Here is a 10,201-nt window from a genome sequence, read left to right on the forward strand (position 1 = left end):
TTCCTGTCACGTAAGTTGAGCAGATGTGATTTGCCCCAATTTTCAGATGAGCAAACTAAGGCTTTGAGCAATTTAAAGTCGAAGTTCCCAAAGCAAATTACTGACGAAGCCAGGCCTGGAAATCCTGTTCAGCATTTCTCGACTGTTCCTTACTTGAGGCATGTTTCAGATACTAAGGTTTCTCGCAGCAACTCTAGAGTTAAATTGCATCCACAGCTACTGCAATCTTCACTTGGTCTTTCTTCAGCATCAGCTCACTGTTTGTATAGAATGACTGGCTGCCCTGGTGGTGCTCCCTTATACTCCCATCCCAAAGCCCTCCCACAATCCAGCAAGCATGTCATTTTTCTTTGGAGCTGGTTTGACATTATGTTACTCTTCTTTCTTAACTGCCAGTAAGGTGTACTCTGTTTTAACCACAGCTCCAGTCAGTGTTTAGCTAACAGACACGGTTGTATGATATTTATTACTGTGCTCTTACGTTCTCTTGTTCCAGTGTTCATTGCACCACATGAGCAAGAAGAGCACCAACAGCTCATAGTCCAGGGCTTGCCACTGCTCTTCCAGAATTATGTGCTATCAGGAGCAGCAGGCCAGTCCCTCAAACACGTCCCAAGCCATCATGATGGAAAACGCAGAAACGAACTCCTGCCCATTCCAGTTTCCTCCAAAGATCGTGTTTTCTCCTCCTGTGTATCTCTCGGCCACCTACCAGAACGCCTGGCCCAGTGGCAGAGCTGGTGAATAGGTTCAGAGGGTAGGACAACCAAAGCACCCAAGAGGGGGACTCAAAATTGAAATAATAATTAAGTCGTTTTCATAGACCTTGCTTGCTATTCATATTAACTTCTATATGGATCCAGATCTCTCTGGTCATTGATCTTTGTACATTTTCTCCCTGACCCCCTGCTGTCTCCAACTCCAGATTCTTTCTCCTTTATTTCTGCTGGGCCATGTCCTGAGGATGCAAGAGGCTTATTACACATGACCTAGATTTCTACACTGAAGGTGCATACATATTCTTTCCTGGGGAAGAAATGAGGAGAGCAGAAAGGGACACAGGATATGAGTGCAGTGGCTACCAGCAGGGGCTCTGGAGACAGACAGACCTAGGTATTTGCTCAAGCCTTATACTTACACATTATGAAAAAAATCTCACTTCAGTTGCCTCATCTATAAAATGGGGAAGCCTCATAGGACCCTTGCCAGGGTTAAAAAACATCATGCATGTAAAATACTCAGTAAGGGCTCAATACATGGAGATTATTATTACTGTTGCCTGGAAAAATCCAAGGTATGAAGCAGGGAAAGGAAGTGTAACAATAAGATATTTGTAACAACAACATGAAAGTCCAAGGGAGTTATACTATGTTGCAAACACCCCTGGTAGCCTACTTAATGGCCTTCTCTGCTTCCTTCCTTCAAATACAAACACTATCTTTTGGGGCAGCAAGGTGCGGGGTTAAAAATACTCGCCTCCTCAGACATCCTGAGCTCGAGCGTCATGTGACCAGAGCCGGCTGTGTGACTTCCTAGAAAGCTGCATTTTCCTGGCAAAGAGCTGTCTGGTACCTTTTGCCCTTTCTTCCCGTCTGAAATCCAACTTCGATGCCTGGAGGTGGAGTAGCATCTTGCAGCTCTGACGAGCAAGGGCCACGCTGGGCTGCTGCATATGGTCACAGTGGCTGTGCACGGAGACTGCGGAGCTGAATCAGTCAGGGTCCTGGCAGGACACAGATGGCTCAGTCCAATAGGCTAATGGTGGGGATTCTGAAGAAAAAAAAGTTATTTGAAAAGGTGTAGTCAGTGTTAGGTAAACATGGGTAAGAGGTGGTTCAATAGCCTGGGGTTAGAAATTGCAGGGAGCCATTACCGCCTCTAGCCCTGAAGGGAAGGGAAGGGGGTAGTAGTTGGCAGGACTGGGAGAAAGTAGCTGCACGAACAGGCCAAGCCCAACAGTGGCAGCCTGCGCTGGCCCACAGGAAAGGGACCAGGGGGCTCATTCCCCCAGCCTTACAATCTCCTCTTGGTGGCACCTCCCATCGGCCAAACCCAAATGGAAGTCAGAGGCCAAGGGAGCCCAAGTGATGTAATCCACTCAGGTCGGCCTCTCAGGGCACTGCACAGGTTGAAGAGTGGTTGATCTGTATGAGCAAACAGAAAATACCCTTGCACAGGGTGGCTAGGCGCCCTGGTCTTGAGTGGTTCAGCAGCCCTGCACACGCTGAGAGGGCAGGGCAAGGAAACAGGAGGAGCCTGAGTCCCTGATGACACCTCGTCACCACGGCAGCTCTGAACGAACTGCTCATGACACATCTTGCTACTTGAGGAAAAGAAACCGTCATGTGCTTAAGTCACTTTGGTCAGGTTTCAGTTCAGTCCTGTGGGACCTACATGCATTTCGCATGCATTTTAAACTTGTGGTGTCAGTCGTCGATACAATGTATATAGCTGAGTCATTATTATTCCGTTTGTTTCTTATTAGTGGAAAGTCAAATGTTCATTTCTTCTTACCCAATGGGCTTGCCTTGCAGAGTGTAGATAAAGCCTTAGATAAAAATCTACCAAGGCTGATAAAGGTGACTGGAAGGGAAGGAAGGCTTTCTGTAGAAGCCGTGACTCATTGACTGGGTAGGGCTGACAAGCCTCTGCTTACTGTCTGTCTCCCAGGCCTGGGCTCCAAGATCACCCACGTGGGGCAGGAGGTACAACTATAGGAGCCCCGATTCCCTCTTTTGCCCGGTGGAGCTCAACGATGGGTCGTCTCCTTGTCTGGAGCTTAGGTGCCCTGGGCTCCTCCCTGCTGCCCTCTGAGCTGCAGCAATTGCTCCCACACCCTACTCTTTGCACCTGGGTTCCTTCTCGCCCACAGGCGATGACTGTCTTTCTTCCTCAGCTCTGGCGCCAATTTCCTGTTCTGGTAACTGGTGTAGGCTCTCCCTGGCCTACAATTCTGCCTTGCCCTTGCCAGCTGCCCCGTCCATGCCTTGGCTACAGCTTTAGCCAAGACCCATGGCCAGAGCCCTGCAATCTGTGAACGGATCTCTCAGACACCATCTGCTTCCTTCATCTCGGGGGCAGTGCCTGCCCATGCTCTCTGCTGGTGCGTCCAGTCTACCTGCTGGCACTGCCCAAAACCCCTCCTCAGAACTCTACCAGTCAACCCTTGCTTGGCCTGAGTCCTCAACTGAGATTAAGGCATCCCTCCGACAGGCAATTTACGCTCTTGGCTGAAAATACAGCTCTGTCTGCCACCTCCCAGCACCAGCCCCTCCCTCTGAGGCTGACACCGCGGAGGCTTGTAGCTCAGGAGCAGGAGTGAGAACAATAGTAATATACTGAAAATGATGATCACAGAAGTAGAACAACTGACTGCTTACTAAACGCTAACGACCTGCCAGGCACTGCTTAAGCGCAGCACTGTGCTTGCTTTGCACAGCAGCAGGTTTCAGTTACCACCGTGTTGTTTAATAGCGTCAGCCTCTCAACAACACACGTGAAACGTGTTACCACAGGATAACTGTAATTTCCCCTCCCTCTCTCCCTCCCTCCCTTTTTCTTTCTTTTTAAAAAATATATCTTCATTGATTTCAGAGAGAGGAAGGGACAGGGAGAGAGAGATGGAAACATCAGTGATGAGAGTCATGGATCGGCTGCCTCCTGCACGCCCCCCACTGGGGGTCGAGCCCACAAACCAGGCATGTGCCCTGACCGGGAATCGACGCGCGATCTCCCGGATCCTGGGTTGACGTTCAATAGCCGAGCCACGCCAGCCGGCCTGTAATTTCATAAGTACAAACTTCGCAGCTAGCTTTTTCCAGTCCACAGAATATCCATGCAAATCGCAGACCTACGTCAAGACCAGTGACCACTTGTGTCACTTCTTGGACCCGGCGTCTGTTGGCGACTGGTCACTGGGATCTGTTGTTCCCTTTAGGCACAGAGAGCAAAGCATGTGGTTGCACTGCCCCCTTACCACCCAGTGATCAACCCATGCGCTATTTACAAAAATAGGTAACAGAGAGAACCGGCCGACGAAGATGACAGTAAACAGAACGGGATCCCAGAGGGAGTGAAGTTCAAAGCAAAGGTAAGCGGAGGTAGAGAGGCGGCTGGCGCGGGGGCAATGATTCTGCTCTAGACGGGCAGCCAGAGGAAGTTAGTAAAAGTGAACTTATGAACATAAATAAGGAAAGTGGTGGCGATGAAAGAGACGCAGATGTTCCGAGTGAGCAAACATTCACCCTAAAGGGAGTCTCGGAGATGTTGTGTGACACTGAAAGTATGAAGCATGAACAACGGGCAGGTGCCCCAAACCGACAGGAGCGCGGCCGTTCGCCAAGGCGCAGGGAAGACGCTTGCTCTGAGCCGTGAGTTATAAAGAAGGTACTCTTGGTAAGTTTTACACGAAAATTAAAAAACACTTCATTCTCGATGTTTCTAGTGTTTTAAATTACAGTATGAGAAATAGATATTAGGTCTACTAATTTTTCATTTCCCTAGACATTTAAAACCTGTTAAGAGAGTTTTAAATATTTTGACAAAGATTTTAAAGGTCACAGAACTACTGTGATTTTTCCCCTGAGAATTAAGGCCACTTTGCAGCCTTAGGCGGTTTGGCTCTGTGGCGAGAGCGTTGGCTGAAGGGTCCCGGGTTCAATTCCAGCCAAGGGCACAGGCCTCAGTTGCAGGCTCGATCCCCAGCCCCAGTGGGGCGCGTGTGGGAGGCAACCAACTGGTGTCTCTCTCACATTGATGTCTCTCTCTCTCTCCCCCCCTCCACCTTCTCTCTGAAAAACAATGAAAAAAATATCCTCAGGTGAGAGGATATTTTTTTTTAAAAAAAGACCACTTTCCAGTGTTTCAGTTTGCATGGTCATTTTTTTTGTTGTTAATCTTCACCAAAGGATATTTTTTCCATTGTTTTTCAGACAGAGCGAAAGGGAAGGGGGGGGAGAGAGAAACATCACTGTGAGAAGACACATCAACTGGTTGCCTCCCATGCTCGGCCCAACCGGGGCAGCCCAAGTACGTGCCCTTGACTAGGAAGCGAACCTGCGCACTGCGCAGGCCAACGGTCTAACCTCTGAGCCGCACCGGCCAGGGTCTGCGTGGTCGTTGTTACAGAACTGCACTGCCATGCAAAGCAAGGACTGCCTGTGTTTTACATATATTCTCTCATTTGATCTTTAAAATAACCCTCAGCAATAGATGCTATTCTCTTCCCCACTTTATAAAGAATCTGAGGCTCAAAGACGACAAATAATTTGACCCAGGCCACACAGCTAGTACAAGGCTGCACCTGCTGGATTCTAAGCCCCATGATCGTAACCCCTGTGCTGTACTGTGAGCCCGGGCGCGTGATGGATACTGGAGACGCGGGAGAGGCGTGGAGGGGAGAAAGTGGTGAGAGGTGAAGGCACCTTCTCCAATGTAACCTAAAAAGGCTAGAACAGCATTTTCCAAAAGAGCTTTCTGTTCTCTATATTTATAGGATAGAAATACTTAATTTATAATGATTATGCAGAAATATAATATATCCAGCCTTAGTATGCATGTAAACCTACATGTACTTCTTTATCTTTTCTTGGTCTTCCAGGATCTTGCTCCATTAAGTTTCAGCTCTTCCTGAGGCAGGCCCAGTTGGTTAGCTCAGTCTGCTCTCATTTCCAACCTTCTTCCTTGCCTGCTTCTCATGACTGAGGCTGAAAACAAACAAAAAACCAAACCAACTTCCTCCTTCCCTCCCTCCCTCCCTCCCACCTTTTGTAAGATGACCCCTAGAGTCTGCTCTCTTCTTCTTTCTCTGTAAGAGAACCTTGAATATTACCTGGGCAAATGGCCAATCTAAATAAAAACTACATTTCCCGGCCCTGGCTGGTGTGGCTCTGTTGGCTGGAACGCAGTCCCCGTACACCAGAAGGTCGCAGGTTCAAGTCCTGCTATACCCAGGTTGTGGGTTCAATCCCCGGTCGGGGTGTATACAGGAGACAACCAATCGATGTTGCTCTCTCTCCCTCTCCCTTCTTCTCTAAAAAAAAAAAAAAAAAAAAAAAAAATTAAACTAATAAAAACATCTTCAGGCAAGGACCTAAAAAACAAGCAAACTATGTTTCCCAACTTCTTCTACTAGCCTTTTGACTAAATATTGGCTTATGAGATATAAACAGAAAAAACATGTATAATTCCAGGATGTGCCCCGGAGAGGGGGATGCTCCTTTCCCTCACTGCTTCCTGCCGGCTGGACTGTGGGTGCAATGGCTTGAGCTGGAGCAGCCACCTGGGGCCATGAGTTAGGAGGAGGCACTCCAAGCCATAAAATCCACAAGTTCCTGAGGACTTGGTGAAGCAGAGCGGCCATGCCGTCTTCGGACTGCCACCTCCAAAATTTCTTTACATGGGTGAAACATCAACTTTTTTTGTTTTTTAAAAATATATCTATTGATTTCAGAGAGAAGAAGGGAGAGGGAGAGAGAGAGAAACATCAATGATGAGAGAGTCATTGATCGGCTACCTCCTGCATGCCCCCAGCTGGGGAACTGGGCCTGCAACCTGGGCATGTGCCCTGACAGGGAATCGAACAGCCATCTCCTGGATCCCAGGTCAATGCTCAAGCTCTGAGCCACGCTGGCCGGGTGAAACATCAACTTTTAAAGCCATTATTATTTTGGTATTTCTGTCGCCTCAGCTAACGTAATCTTAATGTACCAGTTCTGAAATGAGGGGCTCTGGGTGGCTTCTGGGCAAGATGCTTTTCCTCCCTGTAACAGGAGGGTTCTGTTTCCCCATCCTGGCTGTCCTCTTGCTTCATGCCTTTGGCCATGGCTGTGAGGACACAATGCCCAGAGCTGCAGCAGCCCTCTGATGACCACAAAGGAGAAGTCAAAGCAGTTACCCACAACCATGACACCACCGAACGGCCGAACTAACCCTGGGCCCACCTGCCCCAGATTTCTTCTGCAAGATCATCACGAGCCTTATCATTCAGTGACTATGTGTTGGATATTCTATTTGTGGCAGAAAGCATTTCCAGATGACATTTCTCTTGCTATGTTCTGAAATGTTTGGGTCCCTCTACAAAGTCGTATGTTGAAAGCCTCTAACATTACCCCTAAGGTCATGTTATCAGTAGGCGGGGTCTTTGGTATTTTGGGGCCTAGGTGATGAGGATGGTGTCCTCACGGATGAGATTAGTGCCCTTATCAAAGAGACCCGAGAGACCTCCCTGGCCCCTGCCGCCGTGTAAAAATACAGGGAGAAGTCAGCCGTGTGCCGGCTGCAGACCCTGCCCATGCTGGCACCCTCCCCTTGGACTGCCAGCCTCCGTAACTGTGAGAAATGAACGTCTGTTGTTTATAAGCCACCGAGTCTGCAGTATTTTGTAATAGCCGCTCAAACAGAATAGGGTATCTTGGTTGCTCCTTCAGTCTTTTTTCAACTGGATCCTTCTCTGGGGCGACAATCAAGTCTCATTTATGCAAAATAATACGAACAGTCTGCCCTGTACCCATTTCTCCCCTCCCATGGGCAAGTCTCTGTAAAAAGCGGACTATAAGTGTTGTTTGCACCTCTGCACTTGTTGTTCATTCTTCGATCTCCTCTGCCTCCCTCCCGCCCCCTCCCCTGAGAATTTTAACCTAGGCCACTAACAACCTCCTGATTTTCAAATCAAATAGGTACTTCTTTGTCGCCTTCCTCTCTGACCTCTCTGTGCCTTCTGGCTTTGACAACCACTTCCGCCTCTGTGAAGTCCCCTTCGCGGCGGCTTCCCTGACATCACCTCGCCCGGTTCCCCTGTGACCTCTCTGGTCCTCCTGCTCGGTTCCTCCTCGAGTGCGGCCTCCTGTCTGTGCCTCTCACGGGCCGGCTTCCTCAGCGTGCTCTCCTCTCTCACCCTTCCCTTCCTGCGCTCTCCTCCTAGGGGCTAACTTCTGTTCCTGTAGATTCCAAGGCCGAAGGCAGCTTTTTGAGAACTGGGGACCTAGTCTGGGTGTCTCACGTAAGCAGAGTTGAGTCAAAGCTGCTCTGGTAGAATAGCCTCCCCGCTGGAGTTGAGTCAAAGCTGCTCTGGTAGAATAGCCTCCCCGCTGGAGTTGAGTCAAAGCTGCTCTGGTAGAATAGCCTCCCCGCTGGAGCCAGCACTGAGTCAGGGTTGAGCTGTGTACCCCCAGAAGGTATGTTAAAGTCCTAACACCCAGCCCCTGTGGACGCCGCCTTACTTGGACGTAGGGTTTGTGTAGAGGTAATCAAGCTAAGATGAGGTCATTAGCATGGGCCTTAATCCAGTACGACTGGTGGACTTCTAAGAAGGCAAGAGACGCAGACGCACGCGGACAATACCCTGCGATGGTGGAGGCAGAGACCGGGGTGCGGCAGCCACGAGCCAAAGGATGCCCAGGACTGACGGGCACCGCCAGCAGCTGGTCACGGACGCACTCTCCCCGATGGGTTTCAGAGGGACGGCCCTGCTGGCACCCTGGTTCTGGGTTTCTAGTCTCCCCAGAGCTGAGAGACAGCCAGAGCCTGTCGGTTCAAGCCACCCGGCGGGCGGTCCTTTGTTGCAGCCGCCCGAGGAGACAGATACATACTTTCCCCGCCGCCCTGCAGCCACTTATCACCTGCAATCGCTTTTGTCTTAAGGCTACACTTTCCCTTCATCTTCCTCCTAGTCCAGGCATTTTCGGACTTTCAAGTATCATAGGCCAGTTTTGTTTGCTTAACTTAAATACCAACACTGGGTGTGCAACTTTATAATTCTGCCCTTCATCTTTTTCTGTAAACAAACAAAACCAAAACAAGTATTAAAACCGTTGCCATCTATTTACAGCATCTTTCATAGAAGTTAGGACGTTCTAACACGAAATACTCTCAGAATACAGTACAGGTCTTTAAATACTTTTAAGTTTTATGAAAAACTCACTGCTGCAGCCCGACGTCTCCATAAAAACTTTGTAACAGAAACCTGTGTATGTGACACGGCCAATTACTACGCAAGTATTCCTGCCCTCCTGTTTCTAGCCTTCCCGTTCAGTTCCCGAATGTTCTTTGACCATGTTTTGAAACTGGGGTAATAGAGCGAGAACTTGAGAAACAGGAGTTGGGAAAAAAAAAAAAATAGAGAAAACCCCTTTTAGGAAGGCAGAGGGTCACCCGTGAGAAGGCGGAGGCGGCGGGCTCGGCTCGGGGGCGCGGACTGAGCCAGGCCGGGAGGCACTGACAATGGTAAAAGGTGAGGAAAAGGGGACTTGAGGAAACTGGATGCATGCTGTGTGTACCCCTCCTTGAGAGTGTGCGGCAGGGACTTAAACTGCTTTCAACTGTTGTTCTCCGGGCTTGGCTGTGTCTCGGGGAGCCGGCGGGCCGCTCGCGGGCAGCTGAGGCTCGCGGGCTGCGCGGGGCCCGGCGGAGGCGGCTCCGCGCGGGGGGGGCCCCCGGGACCAGCACCTCACTTCTCCGGCCTCGCCTCCCCGTCCACGGAAAGCAGGTACCAGCTCCCAGGCCGCCGGCTCGCTCGGCCCGAGGGAGCCAGGGCCCCGCGGGGCAGCGGGAGGACGCCCGGCGCTCGGTCGCGAGCAGACACCTGGGAAGCCCTCACCTGCTTACTCGGGACGGAACGGAAGCCCCGCCGCGGCGCACCGCTCCTCAGCCGCCGCACGGCCCCGGGCCCCCTCGGCCGTCGGGCTCGGCGCCGAGGCTCCCGGGCGTCCCCGCCGCAGCCCGCCCCGCGCAGGTCCCCCCTCCCGCGTCCCGCACCGCCAAGCCCTCCACGCGAGCTTTCCTCCCAGTGTTGTCATTGCTGAAGGGCCCGCCTCCCCCGCACACCGTAGACGCTCTAAGTGGCCGGAGGGGAAACGCTGTACCTTCTCTCGCAAACTCAAAACCCAGGGCTCTGGGTGGGGAGGGGAGACCTGGTCGGGAGGAAATGTCCCCCCCCCCCGCAAAAAAAACAAAACACAAACCCGTCGCCTCAGGCGCGGGGGCGGGCCACAGGGCCCGGGGGTGGGGCGGGACTCCCAGCCGGGCCCCGGGCTCCCCGCCGGCCTCCGGCCGCGCCCGAGGCGACCGCGGTCACGTGACAACCCTCCCTCTACCCCCTCCGGGCCCCCCCGCGCACAGCTGGAGGCGGGTCCCGCCCTCCCCCGGGAGCCGGGCGCCCGAGCGGGCGCGCTGCATTGTGGGCAGAGGGGCGGGGGTTGGGAAG

The sequence above is a fragment of the Miniopterus natalensis genome, chromosome 2 (assembly GCF_054644295.1).
Source record: "Miniopterus natalensis isolate mMinNat1 chromosome 2, mMinNat1.hap1, whole genome shotgun sequence".
NCBI lineage: Eukaryota > Metazoa > Chordata > Mammalia > Chiroptera > Miniopteridae > Miniopterus > Miniopterus natalensis.